Source organism: Carcharodon carcharias, chromosome 2 (assembly GCF_017639515.1).
Source record: "Carcharodon carcharias isolate sCarCar2 chromosome 2, sCarCar2.pri, whole genome shotgun sequence".
Classification (NCBI taxonomy): Eukaryota; Metazoa; Chordata; class Chondrichthyes; order Lamniformes; family Lamnidae; genus Carcharodon; species Carcharodon carcharias.
The window spans coordinates 211,015,859-211,040,343 of NC_054468.1; the positions used below are offsets into that span (position 1 = coordinate 211,015,859).

Genomic DNA, 24,485 nt, shown 5'->3' on the forward strand with positions numbered 1-24,485 from the left:
TGGACAATTGGCCAGACACCAGATAAAAACCAGAGTGGCTAGCGCAGAACTGATGGGGTGGGTGCGCGGTGGACAAGGACATCTGCAACTTCTGAGCTCCACAGAGGTGGAGACTCTCAGTGTCATGCAGCCAGCTGCAACAGCGCCCATGCATATCCAGCATTGCTGAGAATTTCGCGAATGACAATATATTCCTGCCTTATGCTCCTTTTCAACTCTCAGCTCATCCATATCGTGATATCTGGCATGACGAGCAAGCTGTAGCTGGTGTGACTATGGACCTCTTGCTTTCCACCCCAACTCCTTTCCCTCGCCTTCTGGTTTCCTGCTTTTAGACACCCAACAGCTACTGCCTGCTCAATCATTGCAGTCCCAGAAAAAGGGAGAGCAACAGCACAGCACTGATCAAAGGCCCCGTCACTTAATCTGACATTTGCAGCCACCAGCTCGGATACTGGCACTGCACATACCTTAGAGCCAACTGTAGAGTTGATATGTACACATGGTGAGTCACTGGGCATGAGTGGGCTGCAGCCCCAACAAGGGGAAAGGATGGTTCGTGTGCCAGCTCATTGCGGGGGAGGTGGGGTGGTCTTAGACAAATTCTGCTACAGGGAACTCGTGTGAGGACCTCAATGGGATGACATAGAGGAGAATGCTGATAGGCATGCACATGAAGATGTTGGGTGTATTGGTTGGCCCTTCAGATAGTCTCCTGTCCATGTTAAAGGGCAAAGAGAAAACCAGCTCCAATTTTGCAGAGGGCATCATGCAGGGTTGCACTCTCTGCAGCCTCTGCTCTATTTCCCCTTGTCATCCTGCTGTCTGAGAGGCACTGCAACTGCAGCCCCTGTCCCTGTTGCAGTCTTTGCATGGACAGGTCAATAAATCCTCTTCCCTCCCAATGAGGATGCTCCACACCCCTTATGAAACCTAGGAACTTGCAACAACACCTCCAAAATACTCCAGAATACTTACCGAGGCTTTGCAGGAGCAGAAATTACCTTAAAGTACCTTACCTGCAAGATGGGTTGCCTGGTCCTTTAAGCTACACCACTGCTGGACCCTTCTTGTAGCTGACCACATGATTTCGGTGGGTGGCATGTGAATATGTACAATGGACTCATGTGGTCAAGTTTGCAGGCAGAGCGCCACATCAGCCAGTAGGGCTGAATAATATCATAACCACACTCATTCAGATGATTCTGGCAAACACAAAAGTACCCTTCCCAGCATGGGCCGCAGCATGCCCCACGAGGGGCACCTACAGCTTCGATATCGGTTTTTAAAGGATTTCAGTAAATATAAAATAATACTATCAGTTAACTATTTAATAAGAATGATAATACTCTTGTGATTCCTGTCCTGCATTTGCACAGGAAGGCTCAATTTAGAACCGAGAAGCAAAGTCCTTCATTCTGCAACATTTCACCTTGTCCTATATACTGAGAGGTTCTTCTGAGCTGCTGGTGAAGCAAAACCTTTGGGATCAAAGCTGAATAAAGAGAAGTAATTTGCTTTGTCAACCTAGCAGGTTTTTCTGTCAGTAACTATAGCCATCTCAGTTGTCATCAGCTTGGATTTCAAATTTAAAACCTTACATCTTGACTTTGTTGCATACCCATTAACATATACGGTACAACCTTTTGGAAAATGAAACTGAAAAATTTGAGATTGCACAGAATGTGTAAGCATCTGAAAAAGGGAGATTAACAGGGTCAGTGGTAGCCCTTACAATGGGGGATTCAGGGATGGTAATGCCATTGAATGTCAAACAGAGATGGTTGGATGCTCAGATAAAAGCAAAGAACTGCGGATGCTGGAAATCCAAAACAAAAACAGAAATACCTGGAAAAACTCAGCAGGTCTGGCAGCATCGGTGGAGAAGAGCACAGTTGACATTTCGAGTCCTCATGACCCTTCAACAGAACTAAGTAAAAATAGGAAAGGGGTGAAATATAAGCTGGTTTAAAGAAAAAAGCCCACCCATTTTCCCCCCTCCTTTTTGTTTTTTTCCAATAATTTATATAGATTTTTCTTTTCCCACCTATTTCCGTTATTTTTAAATGTATTTTCACCCATTGTTTATCTCTACCTTTTAGCCTTTTTAGCATTCCTTCACCCCACCCCCACTAGAGCTATCTGTACCTTGTTTGTCCTGCCTTTAATTAGCCTTAATTAGCACATTTCTTTAGATAATATCACCACCTTCAACACCTCTTTGTCCTTTTGTCTGTGACATCTTTTGGTTATCTCCACCTATCACTGGCCCTTTACCTAGCTCTTCTTGTCCCACCACCACTCCCCCCCCCCACTCTTAAACCAGCTTATATTTCACCCCTTTCTTATTTTTACTTAGTTCTGTTGAAGGGTCATGAGGACTCGAAACGTCAACTGTGCTCTTCTCCACCGATGCTGCCAGACCTGCTGAGTTTTTCCAGGTATTTCTGTTATGGTTGGATTCTCACTTATTGGAGATGGTCATTGCCTGACACTTGTATGGCGTGAATGTTGTTTTCTGATGTTATACATGCCTGCATGCTACTGTAAAGTAAAGGTGCTTGGCAGAGCAAGGATTAACGTAGGAGTGGAGAATAGCACTGCCCACAATATGATGTATAGAGTCACATGGTGATAGACTGAGAGAACAGTCTAGAGAGAACACTCTGGAACCAGCCTTTTTTTAAAATTCATTCATGGGATGTGGGCTTCGCTGGCTGGGCCAGCATTTATTGCCCACTCCTAGTTGCCCTTGAGAATGTGGTGATGAGCTGCCTTCTTGAACTGCTACAGCCCATGTGGTGGTGTACTAGGAAGGGAGATCCAAGATTTTGACCCAGTGACAGTGAAGGAACGGCAATATATTTCCAAGTCAGGATAGTGAATAGCTTGGAGGGGAACTTCCAGGTGGTGGTATTCCCATCCATCTGCTGCCCTTGATCTTCTAGATGGTAGTGGTCGTGGGTTTGGGAGGTGCTATCGAAGGAGCCTTGGTGAATTCCTGCAGTGTATTTTGTAAATGGTACACACTGCTGCTACTGTGCGTCGGTGGTTGAGGGAGTGAATGTTTGTGGATGTGGTACCAATCAAGCGGGTTGCTTTGTCCTGGATGGTGCCAAGCTTCTTGAGTGTTGTGGGAGTTGCATTCATCCAGGCAAGTGGGAAGTATTCCATTACACTCCTGACTTATACATGGTGGAAAGGCTTTGGGGAGTCAGGAGATGGGTTACTCGTCAGGAGGTAACAGCACCATGTATGACAGCAATCTGGGATCTGTAAATTGCTAAACATTAACAATATACAAGTCTCAAGGTCTCATCATTGGGGCATGTAAAGAACCCATAGTACAACAAGTTTATCTTGCTGAAAGATAGCTGCAGGTAAAAAACAAAGTTTTAAAAAAAATCAGCTAGCAGAGTGAAGAGAGAAACCTGCAGGGCACAGTAAAAAAAGAAGAAAACCTGCAGAGTTTAAAAGCAGAAAATGCTGCAGAGTTGACAGCTCACAATTTTTAAAAAAAGCGCGCCTGCTGAAATTCTCAAAGTGTGGGGCATTCAAAAGAAAGAGGAACTAAAAACTAAAGAATCACTCTACAATCAGTCTTTGTAGCCCAAAGAAGAAATTGCTGCAGTTTTAAAAAGTTTATAAAGAAAAGGCCCACCATCGCAGGGATCCCAGAAAAGCATGGGACACTCAGAAAAATAGACCTGCCGAGGGAACAGAAGAAACAAAGAAAGAATAGCCCAGAATTTTGAAGCTTTCAATAGTTTCTTTAAAACAAAGCAGTCAAAATGGGGAGCCCACCAAAATCAAAAAAGCGCTGGAAAATCACAGCACAGAGTGCCGACAGCTGCAGGCAACCTGAGTGAGAAAAAGGCTACCTCACTGACATTTAAAGAAATAACTACAAGAAAAAAAAAAACAGCCATGGACAGCAACAAGGGACCCCAGAAGAGGGCAACTCCTAATAAAGCACCGAGGGCAACAAAAGACCCCAGCGAGAGGGAGGGAGACAGATGGCTATGAATGAAGGAAAGCTGTCTAGGATAACTCAAAACAAGCAAAACATACAAAAGGTAAACAAAGCTATTTTACAGGAAAATGTTCACATCAGAGCCGAACTGGAAGATTTGAAGCGCAAGATTCAAGCTGAGTGTATACCTCTGAAAACGCACGATCAACTGAAGTCTTCAATGAACCAAGCTGTTCAAGATCTGAGCAAACAAATTTCAGAGATGATACAAAGATGCCAGGAGGAAATAATGACTGTCAATTCTACAGTTGGCAAATCAAAGGAAGAGCTGGGAAAGCTCGATCAGATGTGCAGCCAGGCAAAACGGCAGGCAGAGAAGGCATGCAAAGAAGTTGGAACCCTGAACAAATCAATATGTAGTCATGGAAAAGCATGAGGACTTGAAAAGGACATTGAATATTACTTCAGAAAAAGCTGCTTTGGAATTATCAGTCACAACAAAATGATGCACTGAAGCTCAGAATGAGTTGGCAAAAGGTCAACAAGAAAATAACAGTTGAAATAACAGCTGATTGTCCTTCAAAATCAAATGCAAAAGGCATGCATAACCATCCAACACTGTGAAAAAATGAAGACAGTCCTAAATAGCAGAATGGAAGCACAGCAGAAAAAAACTCGGGGAGACTATGCTGAATTCCAGGAAAGCTCAAAATGAAGCAAGCAAGATTCGCAAAGAAAAGGAAAGCCTGTTGACAGATCTTCACACGCTGCATTAGAACAAAGTTTATTTCTCTGGGAAATTATGAAGAGAAGGAAAATTAATTTAACGTCACTTTGAACAAACTGAAGAACCAGTTGGAAGATAAGACTCAGCAATGTTCAATATTCTAGGAAGAAGCTAAAAATTACAAGAAACAGACTAAAGAACTGAAAAAGCAGTTGAATGGACAAGAGAAGGCATTGAACGTTCCAAATTGTGAGCGGATAATGAAGCCATGAATTGCACAATTACAGAACTGAAACAAGTTAAGACTTTGCTGACGACAGACCTGGCCAACAGTGAAAATAAAACAAAGCACAATGACAAAGGTTATGCTGCAGACAAAGAAATGTAATATAGAACTAAGATTGGAAAATGTAAATGCGACACTGAAGTGCATGGGACTAGAAGAAGAAATAGCATTGGAATGACTCAGACATGCTGAGAACCACTGAGCTGAATGAAATGAGTCGTAGGTTTGCAAAACAAGTTGAAAATAAAACACCAGACAAATGTTTGGCTGAAATTGTGGTACAAGTAGAAATGAAGATTCCATTTGCGAAATGTCAAGGTCCAGCAAGTACATGGCAGACTCCTCGGAAAAAGAAAATTCGAGTCCATTCTAGGAATGAACAGAGTGCGCAATCCCTTCGGAAGGAATGGGACAAATCCACAGCATCCAAAAAAAGCAGATGGGTTGTTAATGAAGAGGAACAGAACTTCGAAGGAGTGCACAAAGCAAATCAAATGGAGATAGCCAAGTACCAGAAACAGAGTACTACTACCATTCCTCCAAACATGACAGACCGAGATGTTGGAGAAATGTCAAGCCTCAAGACTGTCTGAACTTTTAAATCAGAGGCTTGACATGGGGGAGAAAGTAAATATTGTATTACAAATAGTTACACTCTATTGGAAACGGAAATTTTCACTGAAGAAAGGAGGATGTTGTATGAAGTTGTACGTGCCTGCATACCACTGTGATATAAAGGTGCTCAATAAAGCAAGGGTTAATGTGGGACTGGAGAATAGCACAGCCCACGGTATAATGTATAGAGTCACATGGTAATAGACTGAGAGAGCAGTCTTGAGAGAACACTCTGGAACCAGCTTGCATGGAGGTAACAGTACCATGCATGGCAATAACCTGGGATCTGTAAATAGTTAAAGATTAACAATAAATGGTTTATGTTTAAATATACAAGTCTCAAGATCTCATCATTAGGACATCTAAAATAACCCATATTACAACAAGTGTTACTTGCCACTTGTCAGCCAAAGCCTGAATGTTGTCCAGGTCCTGCTGCATATGGACATGGACTGCTACAGAATCTGAGGAGTCACAAATGGTGCTGAACGTTATGCAATCATCAGCAAACATCCCCAATTCTGACCTTATGATGGAGGGAAGGTCATTGATGGAGCAGCTGAAGATTGTTGGGCCTAGGACGCTACCCTGAGGAACTCTTGTAGTGATATCCTGTGACTGAAATGTTTGACCTCCAACAACCACCTTCCTTTGTGGTAGCTATGACTCCAACCAGTGGAGAGTTTTCCCCCTTATTCCCATTGACTCCAGTTTTGCTAGGGCTCCTTGAAGCCATACTCAGTCAAATGCTGCCTTGATGTCAAGAGCAGTCACTCTCACCTCACCTCTTGTGTTGTTTTTTTGTCCATGTTTTGGGCCAAGGCTGTAATGAGGTTAGGAGCCAAGTGGCTCTGTCAGAACCCAAACTGAGCATCAGTGAGCAGGTTGTTGTTCAGGAAATGCTGCTTACTAGGGGCATGTCTAGCTCTGGAACACAAGTCTTTAGTACTATTGATGGAAAGTTGACAGGGTCCATTGCCATTGCAGTATCCAGTGTCTTCAATCATTTCTTGATGCCACGTGGTGTGAACTGAATTGGCACAAGGCTGGCATCTGTGATGCTGGGGACCTCAAGAGGAGGCCGAAATGGATTATCCACTTGTTACTTTTGGCTGAAGATGGTTGTAAATGCTTCAGCCTTGTATTTTGCAGTGATGTGCTGGGCTCCCCCATCATTGAGGATGGGGATATTTGTGGAACCTCCCCCTCCAGTGAGTTGTTTAATTGTCCACTACCATTCATGACTGGATATGGCAGGACTGCAGAGCTTAGATCTGATCTATTCGTAGTGGACTTACTTAGCTCTGTCTATCATTTGCTGCTTATGCTGTTTGGTGTGCAAATGGTCCTGTGTTGTAGCTTTACCAGGTTGACACCTCATTTTTATGTTTGCCTAGTGCTGCTGTAGGCATGCCCTCCTGCACACTCCATTGAACCAGGGTTGATCCCCTGGTTGATGCTAATGGCAGAGTGGGGGAATATGTTAGGCCATGAGGTTATAAATTGTGGTTGTATACAATTCTGTTGCTACTGATTGCTCATAGCATTTCATGCATGCCCAGTTTTGAGTTGCCAGATCTGTTTGAAATCTATCTCATTTAATACAGTGGTAGCCTTACAGAACATGATGGAGGCTCAATGTGAAGATGGGACTTGGTCTCCACAAGGACTGAGTGGTGGTCATTCCTACCAATACTGTCATTGACAAATGCACGTGCAATGGGTAGATTGGTGAGGATGAGGTCAAATATGTTCTTCCCCTCTTGCTGCTTCCCTCACCACCTGCCATAGATGTAGTCTAGCAGCCATGTCCTTTAGGGCTTGGTCAGTGTGGTGCTATCGAGTCACCCTTGGTGATGGACATTGAAATCCCCCACCCAGAGTGCATTCTGTGCCCTTGCGACAGTCAGTACTTCTTCCAAGTGGTGTTCAATATGGAGGAGTACTTAGTCATCAGCTGAGGTGGGGAGGTGTGGGGGTGGTGGTGGCGCAGCAGGTGGTTTCCTTGCCCATGTTTGACCTGATGCCATGAGACTTTATGGGGTACAGAGTCGATGTTGAGAACTCCCAGGGCAACTTCCCCCTGACTGCATACCACTTTGCCGCCATTGGTGGGTCTGTCCTGCCGGTGGGACATACCCAGGGATAGTGATTGTGGTGTCTGGGACATAGTCATACTCAAGCAATCATACCTTACAGACAACGTCAGACTGTTGCTTAACTCTGAAGGAGAGTCATACAGACTTGAAACGTCAACTCTGTTTCTCTCTCCACAGATGCTTGTCAGGCCTGCTGAGTTTTTCAGCATTTTCTGCTTTTGTTTCACATTTCCAGCATCTGCAGTATTTTGCTTTTATGTTGCTTGCTTAGTCTGTGGGACAGCCCTTGCAATTTTGGCATAAGTCCCAAGATGTTACTAAGCAGGATTGACAGGGCTGGGCATGCCCTGTTTCCAGTGCCTAGATTGATGCTGGGTGGCTCGTTTGGTTTCATTCCTTTTAGACTTTGTAGTGATTTGATACATTCGAGTGACTTGCTTGGCCATTTCAGAAGGCATTTAAAAGTCAACCACATTGCTGTGGGTCTGGAGTTGAATGTAGGCCAGGCCAGGAAAGGACGGCAGATTTCCTTCTCTAAAGGACATTTGTGAACCAGATGGGTTTTTATCACCATGGTTTCATGGCCACTATTATCAAGACTAGCTTTTAATTCCCGATTTATTAATTGATTCATAGTTGGATTTGAACCCAAGCTCCTGGAGTATTATCCTGGGCCTCTGGACTGCTAGTTCAGTGACATCACTATGCCAACACCTCCCACCACCCCACCACAAACTGCAGCGTTGTCAGCATTGTCCACATCCTGAGAACGGATAATTTTTAAAAATGTTCCAAACACCGGACTGGTGTGTTTAAAGTCTCAATGCATTTTACCTCCTCTGAAATTGGGGCAAAATGCATGTTTAGTATGTCTGCTATTTGTTTAAATTAAACAAGTTCATCATTTGCACTAATTCTTTTTCACTTCATATATGTGTTGCAGTGTATTGTCCTTCTATTGTGCAGAAAAATAAACATCACTCCTCCAAAAGTAAATGTCACAGATGTATCCAGTTGTCTACAAAAATAAACAGGTCGAGCAAATGGCAGTGTTTCTATGATTGTAAATATGCTGTATTAGAAGCGACAGTGACCGATTCCAGTGGATTTGAAGATTAGAGGTACTTTGATGTTTGATCATATTCACATGTTGTGGATGTTTATTGTAGATGAACTGAATATAACAACAAAGGAATGCACCCATTTATCAAGTAGGTAACAACGAGTGGGTTTTATCTTAAGGGTATTGATTCAAGTTTTAGAATTTTTGCCGCTTCAGATTAAAGTTCCCAAATTAATGTAACAAATCACTATGCAGAAATTACTCTCAATGTCGGGTGTTAGTTGTAGGTGAAAAAGACTGAATACATCTCCACAACTAATATGGCATTTTTATTTTATTCGTTTATGGGATGTGGGTGTCGCTGGCTAGGCCGGCATTTATTGCCCATCCCTAAATCATGCCATCTCCAAAGAGAAACCTAAAGTCAAGCTTGGTGTGCCTGTGAAACAGAAATTCACAGAGGAGGAGATTTACTAGGATGGAGACAGCCAGATTATAGCGACTGGAAGGATCTTTGTAGACATGAATAAAGAGATTGCTCAATTTTATAGCCGCTTGCTGCTTGGAACAGTGGATGGAGACTGTGGAGCGAAACGGCAGTATCATATCTACATGATAGCAGTTTGATTTTCATTCCCCAGTAAATGTTCTGCTTGTTTCTGGGGGTGACAATGGGGAGAGCATTGACGCCTATGTCAGGGATCCACTCAAAAATGGCAGCCATTGGATCTCAGGCAACACATCTCTCACACCCTTACTGAAAACATGGTGGGACGGAGACCAAGATTGCCCCCGTCCTCCACTTATTTCAGGAAAATAATGTAGCAAATCATACTTTGTATTATCTTTCTGGAGTTTCAGCCTTTTAAAAACGTGTTGAAGGTCTTGGTGTATATAGCCCAGCTAGAACTTTTTTTAATGACAATTTTATCATGTTAAAAGATCATCAGCAATACAGGTCTTCAGCGTGGTGCTGACTGTGGCTAAGCTTCATTTTACTGACTATGCTACTAATTGCTTTCCATTTCCTTTCTGTTCGGTATCATGTTAAATCAAAGTGCCATTAAATAAAGCTTTTGTTTATGTTTGCTGCTCACCTATCAGGCCTGAGCGTGGCAGATGGCAGCAGAAACACTGTAATTATTCAAGCTAAGTAATTCTCTTTTCTCCCCACACAAGAATTATTTACGTAATACTGGTGTTTAAAAGTGATCATTTGCAGCTTCGCAAAATGAGCAAGGTGAAAATCTGTCAATCTAATTTATTTTTGGTTGAGTGGGAACAGGTCAGGAGATTAAAACATATAGTGGTGAATTTCCACACGTGATTAGTGTGCTGTTATCCCATTGGAAAAAAGGTTTGCACTGACTGATTGTCGGAAGAGGTATTATAATGGTAGTTTCCTGGGTGGGCCAGTTGTAGGAGCAATTGGCATAAATCCCTTGTAAAACAGGTGTAATATATTGGGATGCGTAGAAATTAGAGTGCAACTGTAAAGACCCGCAGTTCTGGGTGGAAACTGCTGCAGCAGATAAGGGAGGCAAGTAGATAAGGAAGGAGCAGTACTCAACTCCCTCACTTAACTCTCATCTAAACTTCACTGCGTCTCTCATCAATCATTTTCTGATGGTGTTTAAGAATGTCTTCTATAGGAGCAGCTGGTGCTTGCAGTCAAGCAGTCAGCAGTGTCCATTGCATAGATAGAGAAGGCAAATGTCACGGTTTCACAGACTTCAACCTATGAGCCACCCATGAGGAACTTGACATTAGCAGACACAGTTTACTGGGTGTTCGTGCCAACAGCTTTACAAGAGATGTCATTGGTGCCACCTTGAGGGATGTGAGCTGGCACTGAGTAAACGCACCCCAGATCTGCAGAAAATTGCCACAAGACATTCAGTGACCTTGGCAGCACAGACAAAGTAACACACCAGTCCCCCTTGGCCAGGCTGGACACTGGCACACTCTTCATCCTCTAAAAGAGCTTATTTGTGAAAGTATCCTTCACAGTGTTACCACTACAGAAAGTTACTGCAATAGCGTTCCAGTTTGGCTAGCAGCTGACACATTAGGCCGAACTCCCCAGCCCTGTGGTGCAGGCTTGAAGGTGTTGGGGGAAGAGGAGAAATGGAAAAACAGGGTGAACTGCATCAGGATGGCTCTCCGATGTGTTCCCACCACTGGAGAAGGTTCCCGGGGTGGCGGGAATGTGCTTCGGCTGCCCGCTGAGGAGAGGCTGACCAGGAGCCATCGGAGCCCCAAAAAGGAGGCCACAGGCAGGAAAGGTGGCCCAAATGCTTCTGCCAGAAGGGTTGTCCCACCTCTGAGGTCCCTAGGCTTCTGCCTTCAGAAATTTTAATTTAGATTTACCCTCTGAGAGCACCTCCATGTTGAGCTGCTGAAGCTCCATAGCTGCTTGCCCTCTGATTGAGTAAGCAGCATCTGGTGCCCGCCATGATGGCAACATAGAAACATAGAAACTAGGAGCAGGAGTAGGCCATTCGGCCCTTTGAGCCTGCTCTGCCATTCATTATGATCATGACTGATCATCCAACTCAATAGCAAGCTTGGATATGGCCGGTTAGGAGGCTGCTTCCGGGAAGATGGCTCTGACAGTCTTGCTCCGATTTTGTCCCAATATTGGGGGTCCTGAAGTCAGGGGGAAAATCTTGCCCAGTGTCTTCAGTTTGTGATACTCTATTCATGTCGTCCCTGCCAATTTTTCATCCATTGATGAACATGAAAGAATTGTTGCTAAGGGACAATGGATATGCCCTGAACACACAGCTGATCAGACATCTGCACATCCCTACCACACCTGAGCAGCACAGCTGCAGTCAGAGTCATGGAGACACCGGGTACATCGTAGAGCATGCCGATTGGCATTTTGAAGCTAATGTCCAGATGCCTTGATTACTCTGGGGGCTCGCAACAGCATGGCCCAAACAAAGTTGGCCACATTATTGTAGTTTCCTGCATTCTGCATAAATTGGCAATGCAAAAGAGATTGTAATTGGGGGTGGCACAGCAACAAGAATGGGAAGAATAGGATGAAGGCAAGGGATAACCACAAGTAGATGAGCTAACACAATGCACCGCAGCTTGACAGCTCAGAGAGTAATTGATTGAGCAGTGCTTTTGGTGACCTCAGTCCTCTTACATGAAAATTCCTGGTTATCGATTCATAATTTCCTTGATTGTACTAAAGAACATGGAAACAATTCAACCAACATCTGCTTCAATGACTTCCTGATAAAGGCAGGCTTATACCACAACATTCCTGACAATGGATGGCTTAGTGGTATTATCGCTGGACTAATAATCTAAAGACCTAGAGTAATGCATTGGGGACCTGGGTTCGATTCCTGCCACTGATCCAGATAGTGGAGATTTGAATTCAATAAAAGTCTGGAATTAGATGACTATGAACCATTGTTGTAAAAACCCATCTGTGTCTGGCCTACATGTGACTGCAGCATGGTTGACTCTGAAATGCCCTCCGAAATGGAAGAGCTGTCTCACTGACTAGTCAAGCAACAGAATATCCCAGACACCATTCCAGCAGAGATGGTGGCACAGGGGTATACAGTTGGGAGGGAGTTGTCCTGGGAGGCTTAACCATTGACTCTGGCCCCCATGAAGTCTCATGGCATCAGGCCTTGACAGGGACAAGGGAACATTGTCCTGATTACCATGCTACTGCCCTCCCTCAGCTGATGAACCAGTGCTCCTACAAAGCACTGAGGGTGACAAGGGTGCAGAATGTACTTGGGGTTGGGGACTTTAATGTCCATCACTAGGAGTGGCTCGGTAGCACCATTACTGGCCAAGTCCTAATTGACTGCTGGGCCTGCAGCAAGTGGTGAGGGAACCAGCAAGAGGAAAAAACATACTTGACCTTTTTCTCACCAACCTGCCTGCTGCATCTGTCCATGACAGTATTGGTAGGAGGGAGCACCGCACAGTCGTTGTGGAGGCTAAATGGGATAGATTTCAAACAGATCTAACAACTCAAGACTGGACCAGCATGAGGTGCTGTGGGCTATCAGCAGCAAAATTATACTCAAACACAATCTGTAACCTGATGGCCTGGAATATCCCCCATATTACCTTCAAGCCAAGCGATCAACCCTGGCTCAATGAAGAGTGCAGGAGGGCACCCCAGGAGTAGCACCAGGCATACCTAAAAATAATGTGTCAACCTGGTGAAGTTATAACACAGCACTACTTTGGTGCCAAGTAGCAAATGATGGACAGAGCTAAGCGATCCCACAACCAATAGATCAGATCTAAGCTCTGCAGTCCTGTCACATCCAGTCATGAATGGTGGTGGACAATTAAACAACTCACTGGAGGAGGAGGCTCCATAAATATCCCCATCATGACTGGGGAGCTCAGCACATCAGTGCAAAAGATAAAGGCTGAAGCATTTGCTGCAATCTTCAGCCAAAAGTGCTGAGTGGATGATCCATCTCGGCCTCCTCCGTAGGTCCCCAGCATCACAGATGCCAGTCTTCAGCCAATTTGATTCACTTCATGAGATATCAAGAAACGTCTGAAGGCACTGGATGGTGTAAAGGCTATAGGGCCTGACAATATTCCGGCAATAGTACTGAAGATTTGTGCTCCAGAACTAGCCACGCCCCTAGCTAAGCCATTCCAGTACAGCTACAACACTGGCATCTACCTGGCTATGTGGAAAATTGCCCAGGTATATCCTGTACACAAAAAGCAAGACAAATCCAACCTGGCCAATTACCGCCCCATCAGTCTACTCCCTATCATCAGTAAAGTAATGGAAGGGGTCATCAATAGTGCTGTCAAGTGGCACTTACTTAGCAATAACCTGCTCACTGATGCTCAGTTTGGGTTCCGTCAAGACCACTCAGCTCTTGACCTCACTACAGCCTCAGTTCAAACATGGACAAAAGAGCTGAACTCCCAAGGTGAGGTGAGAGTGACTGCCCTTGACATCAAAGCTGCGTTTGACCAAGTGTGGCATAAAGGAGCCCTAGCAAAACTGGAGTCAATGGGAACCAGGGGAAAACTGTATGTTGGTTGGAGTCATACCAAGCACAAAGGAAGATGGTTGTGGTTGTTGGAGGTCAGTCATCTCAGCTTCAGGACATCACTACAGGAGTTCATCAGGGTAGTGTCCTAGGCCCAACCATCTTCAGCTGCTTCATCAATGACCTTCCTTCCATCATAAGGTAGGAAGTGGGGATGTTCGCTGATGATTGCACAATGTTTAGCATCATTCGCGACTCCTCAGATACTGAAGCAGTCTATGTCCAAATGCAGCAAGCTTGGACAATATCCAGGCTTGGGGTGGCAAGTGACAAGTAACATTCGCATGACACAAGTGCAGGCAATGACCCTCTCCAACAAGAGAGTATCTAACTATCACCCCTTGATGTTCAATGGCATTACCATCACTGAATCCCCCACTATCAATATCCTGGGTGTTACCACCGACCAGAAACTGAACTGGACTAGCCATATAAATACTATGGCGACAAGAGCGGGTCAGAGGCTAGGAATCCTGCGATGAGTAACTCACCTCCTGAACCCCCAAAGTCTGTCCACCATCTACAAGGCACAAGTCAAAAATATGATGGAATACTCCCCACTTGCATGCATGAGTGCAGCTCCCACAACACTTAAGAAGCTTGACACCATCCAGGACAAAGCAGCCCACTTGATTGGCACCACATCTGCAAGCATTCACTCCCTCCACCACCAACACACAGTAGCAGCAGTGTGTACCATCTACAAGATGCACTGCAGGAATTCACCAAGGCTCCTTAGACAGCACCTTCCAAACCCACGACCACTACCATCTAGGATACGGGCAGTAGGTAGATGGGAACACCAGCATCTGGAAGTTGCCCTCGAAGTCACACACCATCCTGACTTGGAAATATATTGCCCTTCCTTCACTGTCGCTGGGTCAAATTCCTGGAACCCCCTTCCTAACAGCACTATGGGTGTACCTACACCACATGGACTGCAGTGGTTCAAGAAGACAGCTCAGCATAATCTACTCAAGGGCAACTAGGGATGGGCAGTAAATGCTGGCCTAGCAGCGAAGCCCACGGCCCACGAATGAATTAAAAAAAAACTATAGACCAAAGCTTCAAAAGTGTTCAAGGTCCTCCATTTAATGCCAAACACAATATTACACTGCATTCTTTTGCCACTGAAGTTATCAAGCTGTCATGCTTTTCTTTAAAGAAGATTTACTAACTCTATTACGCCTACGAATTGCAACCCTGACGGCTTCAACAGAATTAGTGTACAGCTGCTGTTGTTAAGGTGAGGACCCCTGAGATGCTTCTGGCTGACATATTCGGGGAACTTGAAACTCTGAGGGTGTGGCTGCAGACTGCAGCATTCTGGCTGCTAACTGCCAGCACCAGGGTTGGCATTGGGGGGCGGGGGGAAAGAAAATTGGCTGCAGCAGTCTTTAACTTGGAAAAGAGTCATTCTGCTTGAAAACAGAAAATAATCAATCTCTTCCAGGGTCAGTTATCTTAGCTTTGATATTTTATTGTTTTTTAAACACCACGGCAGCACTCACTACAGCTCTCATAGAAGACATGGGATGGAATGCAGGTGCAGGAACCAAGTACTGCCCCATTTTCCACTCCTACTCCGCACTTGGTGAGCAAAGCTAGTCCTTTCTAAGATTCCTTCTTCACTCAGATGAGAATTTCATGTTAAAAACTGAGGGCAGATAGGGAATTGGGAAAGAGTGGAAAGCTGCAGTTGATTTGGAGGTGTGTGCTGTTGGAATGCTGCAAGAATTGTTGCTTGAATCCTTGATTTTTCTCAATAGCCTAAATGCAGAAACAAATGATAAAGAAAATTGATTTGAAGGCTTAAATACTGGGAGCTCCCAACAATTCATGGAGCCTTGCTTGCTATCTAGATGTAAAATAAAAGCTTCTGCAAAATGAGAATTGTTGCAAGCGCAGTAAGGGGTAAAAATAATTGAGTTATTTTTATTAATTGTTCAAGTTTGTTTTAGAATTATTTGCTTTACAGCAACAATTGTCAAAACATAGAACGGAATTTTACAGCCCCATTGTGGCAGGGGTGGGGCTGCAAGATGTAGCGAGCCATTCAAAATTCCATTGGCTTCGGCGGGAATGGAAAATCCAGCTGCCGGGAGAAGCCATAAAATTCCAGCCATAGTTCTTTAACAGCTGGAAGCTTGCAGAGTCAGAGCTGGTAGCCTAACACAAAAGTGGAATATTGCAAATGCAGGTAATTTGAAATAAAAACGGAAAATGCTTGAAATACTCAGCAGGTCAGGCAGCAGCTGTGGAGAGAGAAATGAGAGTTAACATTCAGCTTTAAGACCTTTTAGTTTGGACAAAAGCAGATTGACCTGAAATGATAGGCTGGATTTTACGGGGGGGTGTATTGCCCATTTGAAAAGTTGTTGGCGAACCGACCAAGTTTAAAACAGGTTGCCCCCGCGCCCCCTCCCCCCACCAATAACACTGTGCAAGAGGCCTGAACAAGCAAAGAGTGAGACTCCCACCCCTCAGTTGGAGGAAGTCCCACGCATGAGAGCTGCCAGGCAATCTGATTGGCTGACAGCTCTAGCAGTCCCAGCAGCACCAAATTCATTGGTGGGTGCTGCTGGGACTGCAAGCAGTGTGATGTTGCAGAGAGCATGGATCCCAGACTCAGGTATGTCCGAGACTTTTGGGCGAGAAAGGATCGGGCACCCTAGGGAGGCATACAAAGGGGTGGGGGAGTGAGTTTGGTGGCCAGGTTGGCAGGCACAAAGTGGGGGGTATCTTCTTGGAGAAGTGGCTTCCACCGATATGCAAAGGAGGTACCCCCCTCTTCCTTCCTGCTTTCTTGCCAACCGCATTATGGCGTGGGCAGTGTAATATTCAGGTTAATTGGCTTGTTAACAAGGTCAATTGCCCATTAATTATTTTTTTTAAAATGGTGGTTGGGCTGCCCATTTCAGTTCCAGCCCTCCTACCATCTTATGGGAAACCAGCGTGTTGACATTGGATTTTATGCATGTGCAAGGACGGCATCTGTCTTGTTTTGCAAACATAAAATCCCGATTGTTAACGCTGTTTCTCTCTCTGATGCTGATGAGTATTTTCAGCATTTTCTGTTCTGCATCTGAGAACTGGTATAGCTGTTGCTTTTTTTATTTTATGACAAATAAAACTAAGAAAAAACCCAAAAATAATAATTAGGTATTCAACATTTGAAAGAATGCATTCAGTGCGCACAGTAGTCTGATAAATAAGTACCATTCATCTCTAACAGCTGCCACTTAGGTTTAACAGCAACTCTGGGATTTACACCTGATTAAATTATGATATTGCACACTTTTTCAGGGACAAACAATGGGAAACTTTGATAGATGACATTCATGAAAGAAGCAGAATGCTCAGGCAATGAATGAGAGTTGAAGCAATTTAGGTCATTTCAAAGCAATTTCATCCATTTTCCTGGAGCTGGATTGCAGGGTTACAGCCTTTTGCAGATTCCCATTTGGCTGAATGACCGGCTTGGCTGCACAAATAAAACCCAAAAGTCAGAATTTTGAAATCTTGGGGCTGGATTTCATAGCAGGTGGAGTATTGCTCGCCACCCACCCCCAAACCCTTACCTCACCCCCCACACCCCCTTCCCTCCCCCACTGCGAGAATTGGGTGGCACCTCTATAGTCCAAGCAGCACCGGAATTCACTAAGAAAAGAAAAGTGCAGCACAGGAACAGGCCCTTAGGCCCTCCAAGCCTGCGCCGATCATATTGCCCGTCAACAAAAACATTTTGCACTTCCGGGGTCCTTATTCCTCTATTCCCATCCTATTCATGTATTTGTCAAGCTGCCTCTTAAACCCCACTATTGCACCTGCTTCCACCACCTCTTCTGGCAGCGAATTCCAGACACTCACTACCCTCTGCGTAAAAAACTTGCCCCGCACATCACCTTTATAGTTTTCTCCTCTCACCTTAAATCTATGTCCCCTAGTAATTGACTCTTCCACCCTGGGAAAAAGCTTCTGACTATCTACTCTGTCCATGCCACTCATAATTTTGTAAACTTCTATCAAGTCACCCCTCAATCTCCATCGTTCTAGTGAGAACAATCTGAGTTTCTCCAACCTCTCCTCATAGCTATTAACATCCTGGCCAGGCAGCATCCTGGTAAACCTCCTCGGCACCCTCTCCAACGCCTCCATATCCTTCAGGTAATGTGGTGACCAGAATTGCATGCAATATTCCAAATGTGGCCTAATCAAGGTTCTATACAGCTGCAGCATGACTTCCCAGCTTTTATACTCAATACCCCTGTCAATGAAGGCAAGTATGCCAAATGCCTTCCTGACTACCTTATCCACCTGCGTTGCCACTTTCAGTGATTTGTGGACCTGTACACCTAGATCCCTTTGCCCGTCAATGCGCTTAAGGGTTCTGCCATTTACTGTGTAATTCCTGCCTGTACTCCAACAGTAGTGGCTGCTGTTGGGGCTGCAGGCATGTACAGAAAGAACTTCGATGGATCGCGGAGCCTTCAGAGCAGGGAGGGATCAAGCAGCTTAGGAAGGGGGTTCGGTGGTGGGGTGGGGGGTGTTTGGGAGGCTAGGTGGGGAGGAATAAAAGGGGTAATATCTTTTGGGGGGATGTCCCCACTGCGCAAAGGGCACCCCCTGAATGCTGTGCCCCCCCCCCCCACCTTCTCTCCTTCACAACAATTTTTTTTCAAAAACAGGCTCCTCATTCCTGCCCACACCAACCATTTAACATGTATTTCACACATGGGCAGTGTGAAATATGGGTCAATTGGCTTGGTAACAGGCTCAATTGCCCATTAATGATTTATTTCAAAATGGCAGGCAGGCTGCTGATTTCTGCACCCGCTCAGCCAGCGTATTGTAAGAACGGTTTGGGGGTGGGCTGGAAGTTGGCAGGCTTGCCTGCCCCTCTCCCCACCCCCCCACTCCCTTCAATGATAACACACCCAGTGGGGTCGCGGGGTTAGAGATGTGGTTGGAGAGGACGTAACATCCAGCCCTTGGTATTAGTCAGTTTACAAATGAATTAGTAATCAACACTGCCAAAGGCCACAGAGTCGAAAACATGAAGCACCTGAAAAAAATAGAATCGGAAGTCTAGAATTACAATCATGTGGCTTATTGTGGGAAAAACTGTGGTCATATTTTCCATTGGTTAATATATTTGATAAATAAAAAAGTATGTAATTGGGTGCCAGGAAGTGATAAGCTTGGATGGCTAGTGTGGTTTACCAACTATTCTTTTGCTACTGTTTCAACTGTTGTAGCTACTCTGGGTTTGCTGTCATCCTAAAATGTATGTTTCTTAAGGAGATCCATGTCTAGTCTTCAGTTGCCCTATTTTACGCCAAACCTACAGATCTCTCAAGCCACTGCTCACAGTCAGAGAAACGACACACCATTTTGTAAACAAAAGAGCATAATAACATGTAATACTAAATTTATTATTTTGCTGATAAGTTACAACTGTCCCTTTAAAGTCTAATTTTTACTGACAATCGCATTCTGAGGTGAGGCCAATTGAGGCCAATTCCTCGGGCATATGGAGTCAAATAGCAACTTCCCAATCTAATTAAAGAACCGAGAAGTTATACCTGTCAGGAAAGACTGAGCAGGCTGGGGCTCCGTTCTTTAGAATAAAGAGACGGCTGAGGAGATGACCAGATAGAGGTCTTTCAAATTATAAAGGGGATCAATAAGGTAGAGAACTTGTTTCCACTTGTAGGGTGAGACTCATGGGTCTAGGGGCCATGAATGTAGATCATCACCAGTAAATCCAGTAGGGAGTTCAAGGGAAACTTCTTTAATCAGAGATGATAAGAAATGTGGGATTTGCTATTAAATACAGTAGTTGAGGCAAATAGCTAAGATGTATTTAAAGGGAAGCCAAATACACATTTGAGAGAGAAAGGAATAGAATATTGTGGGATGGGGTGAGATGAAGTATGTTGGGAGGTGTGTTTCTATGTTCTAAATTCTATGTAATACCTTGAGGTCAGCTCATTATAAATTCATTTTCAAGTAATTGTTTCTCTGTGGATCAGCATCAGAGGGAAGCAACTGGCTTTCTTTCCCTATTTTGGTACGTTTTTAAAGATATGACAAATGTGGCCATTAGCATCACGTGATAGATGGTTGTTTTTATCACACAGAAAAAGCATATGATTTATTCTATTGTATCAGGTAACAACTGGACCAGAACTATTTTCTTGTCAGCCACAAGGAGCTACGACAAAAAAAAGCTGTCAGCAATAGTGAACGCCAGCTGTAACCATAACAACTCCGGTCTCATTGGCCCTCTCCCAGCTCAATAAATAGCTAAATAAATAGGATCCCTTCTGCCTTTGATACAAAACTCACTGTCTGATAAACAAATAATTTGCTGGCTCTCCTTGTACCCTCTTTATAAATTGATGAATTATTAAGACGCCTTCTGTCCTTCACGCCAAACTTTCTGATTTTGATGAGCAATTTAGTTTTCACACACTTCAGACCCACTCCTGATAAATTATACACCAAATAGAGCCCTACAGTCCTTCACATCAAACTAATTGAAACCAGTTTCTGCTCCTTACCAGTGTTTTGCGTTATGACATTCAATATACAAGCACTGTTTTGGAAAGCATGCTTGGAGTAATTTCTTTAAGATTTATTCTATTGATGTGGGCAATGGTAGCAAAGCCACATTTATTACCCATCCCGAGTGTCCCAAAGAAAGTGGTGATGAACCTTCTCCTTTAAATTGCTAAAGTCTTTGTGGCAATGGTGCTTCAACAACGCTGTTAAGTACAAAATTCTGGGATATTAACCCAACAATGATGAGGAAATAGTGATATATGTCCAAGTCAGGTTGGTGTGTGACTTGGAGAGGAGCCCAAAGGTGATAGTGTTCCCACAACATTGCTACTCTAACCCTTCTAGGTGACCAAGGTCAGTGGAGGGGGAGTTACTATTCAGTATTACGAGTATTTACAGCATAGTAACAGGCTGTTCAGCTTGACAGGTTCATACCATTTATGCTCCACACAAGCTTCCTCCAGCTTTCTTTATCTAACCCCAACAACATATCCTTCTATTTTTTTCACCCTCACAAGCTTATCTAGACATTACTGTTGAAGTAATCTTAAAAAGAGTTGTTCCAGTGCATTCTGTAGATCTTCTCCACTGTAGCAACTGCATAATGGTGGCAGAGGGGTAGGTACAGAGTTCAGTTGTAGGAATAGCAATTACTGGAACAGTTTGACAGACATCTGAATCCCTAACGGTAAGGAAACGTTTCTGCTTTTTGTTTTTCCAGGATAAGTTATTTGGGATGGAAGAAAAAGTAGCAAATGTGTAATCATGAAGTTTCAGATGCTTTGTATATATTTTCTCTGGGGGGTCCTCATTAGTGTTTGCTTTTTGATAAATTTTGTTTTGCTACACCCCTCCCAAAAGTCTATTGTAAAATTGCAGTCTGTGCTCTAGTGAAAATATTGACACTCTTTGCACCGGTTAGCTCTTTACTTACCAAGAATGTAAACATATTAGAAATTGCAAGGGATCATTTAATACTGTGTGAACCCAAATATGATTTGTGTTCATAGATTTGTTGTCATGGAAATGCCATCACATTTTAAGGATGATGGTACACACAGTGGTTAACTGCTGGGGGAGGGGGTGATGGGAAGGGGGAGACGGTGACTGGGGGATGGGGAGGCAGTGACTAGGGGAGGGGGGAGACTGGGGGATGGGTGACTGGGTGAGGGGGAGACTGAGGAGCAGGTGGGGAAGAGGGTGAGACTGGGGGAGGGGGAAGGGGAGAGACTGGGGAGAATGGGATAGGAGGAGACTGATGGAGGGGGGGAGAGACGGGGGAGATTGAGGGAGGTGAGACTGGGGAGGGGGTGACTGGGGAGGGGAGGCAGAGACTGGCTGAGGGGAGGGGGAGACTGGGGTCATGGGGGGAGGCAGGGACTGGGGGAAGGGCTGTGAGAAGGTGGAGACTGGGACAGTGGGGCTGGGGAAGACTGGGAGGTGCTATGGGGAGGCAGAGACTAGAGGGAGGGGGCTGGGATGACTGGGGGAGAGAACTGGGGAAGCTGGGTCATCTGGGGAAGGGGAGACTGTAGGCTTTGCGGGAGAGGGAGAGTGTGGGAGGTGGGCTGTAGGGTGACGGAGACAGTGGGAGGGGTGGACTTGAGATGGGTTGTGGAGAGGGGGAATGGGAGACTGCGTGGAGGGGGAAGGGGATACTGGGATGAGGGGGAGACTAGGGTGCAAGGATGGGGGAGACTGCAGGGAGGGGTTGACTGAAAGAATGGGGAGGGGCTGACTAGGGGAGGGGATCACTGGTATGGGGACTTTCACTGTGGAGGGAGAGGGTGATAAGGGGAGCGGGGGCTGGGAATAAAATTGAGACTGTGCACAATCAGATCTGTTGTACTCACAGTCAGTGCTGGGATAGTCAGTCCCGTTATGAATACAGGTTAACCATGTTTCCTATCCCAGAGTCTTCTCGCAGTCTTAACTGTGGTTAGAAAGTGGAGAGGCTGAGATGGTAGATGGCCAAGAGGAGACAGTGGGAGGTGAAGGTCCTGGGTCCCACTCTGCTATCTGGATGAAGTATGATTTCAAACAGATTCCTGTCTTAACCATAGCAAAGACTGCTCAACAATACAAACTAATTGGTTGTGATGTCCTTTGAAAATCACTTGAGGCTGCAATAGGTGCTAAATGAAAACAAGTTCTTTCTTAAAGGATGTGGACTTTGACAGTCTTTGCAATAATCACCTGAAATCCCTTGGTATTACCAAGTATTTTGTTTCAAACTTATGACACTTCTTCCTGGCCTCTCCAGTTACCACATTAGCCAGGCACAGCTCCAGTACCAGTTGTCTTTGGCACTCAAGTATTTAACCCAAGTGGCAGCCGTTAAACAATTGAAGAAAAAAAATGTAAGGATAAGTGGAAAGAACAAGGGAGTGGGACTAACTAGACTGCTGTACAAAACAGTCGGCACAGACTCGAAGGATCGAATGGCCTGCTTCTGTGCTGCACTTTCTATGATCTGTGCTGTTATCAGATGAGAAAAATTGTTAAATTCCTGTAACATTCGTTTTGTTTGCGAGTCTTGATCGTGAGTGTATTTCAGCAGCTTATTTAACCTTGGATAACATTAAATCTGAGCACCCTGATGTCCGCAGACATGCACGTTTCTTCTGGGCATTATCGTGGTCTAGTTTTTCCCCTCCAGTTCAGTGGTGCTGAAGACAGTTATGTAGGTGACAGCTGTGCCTTGGTGGAGGCATACCCACTTCTGACTCAAAAGGTTGTGGGCTTAAACCCCACTCTGCAGTTTTGGGTACAAAATCTAGACTGACACTCTGGGGCAGCACTGACTGAATGCTGCATTGTCCAAGATGCCATCTTTCAGATGAGGCGTTAAATCAATCTGCCACCTCAAGTGGGCATAAAAGATAGCGCTGTTTCAAAGAAGAGTTGGGAGTTCTTCCCAGTGTCCTTGCTAATATTTATTCCTTAACCAACATTTGTAAAGGTGGACCATCTGGTTAACATTCCATTGCTGTTCGTTAAGACCTTGCTGTGCTACATTGGTTGCCACATTTCCTACATTACAACAGTAACTATGCATCAAAAATTACTTCTGTTGAAGGGTCATGAGGACTCGAAACGTCAACTCTTTTCTTCTCCGCTGATGCTGCCAGACCTGCTGAGTTTTTCCAGGTAATTCTGTTTTTGTCAAAAAGTACTTTATTGGCTGCAACATGTTTTAGGACACCCTGAGGTTGTGAAAGTTGTTGTGTAAATACAAGTTTTTTCTTTATTCATAGCCCATAGTTTTTGTACAACCTGAGCCCAGTTAACATGGCACAGACAGGGGCCTTGACCTAACACCATTGCAGATTTCACTATTAAAGAATGTATCTCTGAACGCATGGAGTGGAAATAGGAACTCGTGCCTTTGAACTTCTACTGTTATCCTTACTCTGATATTAAATTATGAATCCTATGAATTATGAATAAGTCAATAGTTCTATTGTTCAAGTGTAATGTTTATTTAGTTTAATATCCTGTGATTATTGAACAATTTTAAAACCAAGATTAATTTATTACATTGGTCCTTAACCCTAATCCATAAAAATCAAAGTGACTTGCCATAGAACTCTACATCTGCCGTTATTCTGTTAGTTCATTTATTGTCAGAAAGATAATACGAGTCACAGGCCTAAGCCCGGATTTTCAAGTTTGAGATGGGAATCACGTGATGAGCCATTTCACAATGTCGTAATGGCGCCTCCTTCACGGCAGTGCCGACCCACCCTATTTTCATGGTAGGATGGCGAGAATGGGCTGGAGTTGGGGCTGCTGCCTCTGGAAGCAGTCCTGAAGCAAGAACAGAGGTGGGTGGATGGTAAGACAGGCAGATTAGAAGGCCCACCTCTATTCTCTGGGACATCAGACCAGTTCTGTACATGAGTGTGAGGCACCCTAATCCTCATCCCTCACTCCACTCCACATGCCCTTTCCGTACCTCCATGCCCCCTCATATCGCCCTTCTTTCTCTCCCCCCCCCCATGCCACTCTCTCATCCAGTGTCCAACATGGAGAGAACTCATGAGCCATATAATAACATTGGGAAATCTTTGAGATGCTCATGAA

At 44.6% G+C, this 24,485-nt stretch overlaps 1 protein-coding gene across 4 annotated transcripts in view; it reads left to right on the forward strand.

Moving 5' to 3' along the window:
* LOC121273535 (regulator of G-protein signaling 7) overlaps nt 1-24,485 on the forward strand; it is a 464,890-nt gene that overhangs the window by 125,543 nt on the left and 314,862 nt on the right. Inside the window, exon 1 of one of the 4 annotated variants that reach the window (XM_041180718.1) lies at nt 20,973-21,087. The exons of the other annotated variants lie outside the window; for them this stretch is intronic. The gene's annotated coding sequence lies outside the window, so the exon portion shown is untranslated. Of the gene's footprint in view, nt 1-20,972; nt 21,088-24,485 lie in introns of those variants that run through there. 4 annotated transcript variants of the gene reach the window in all.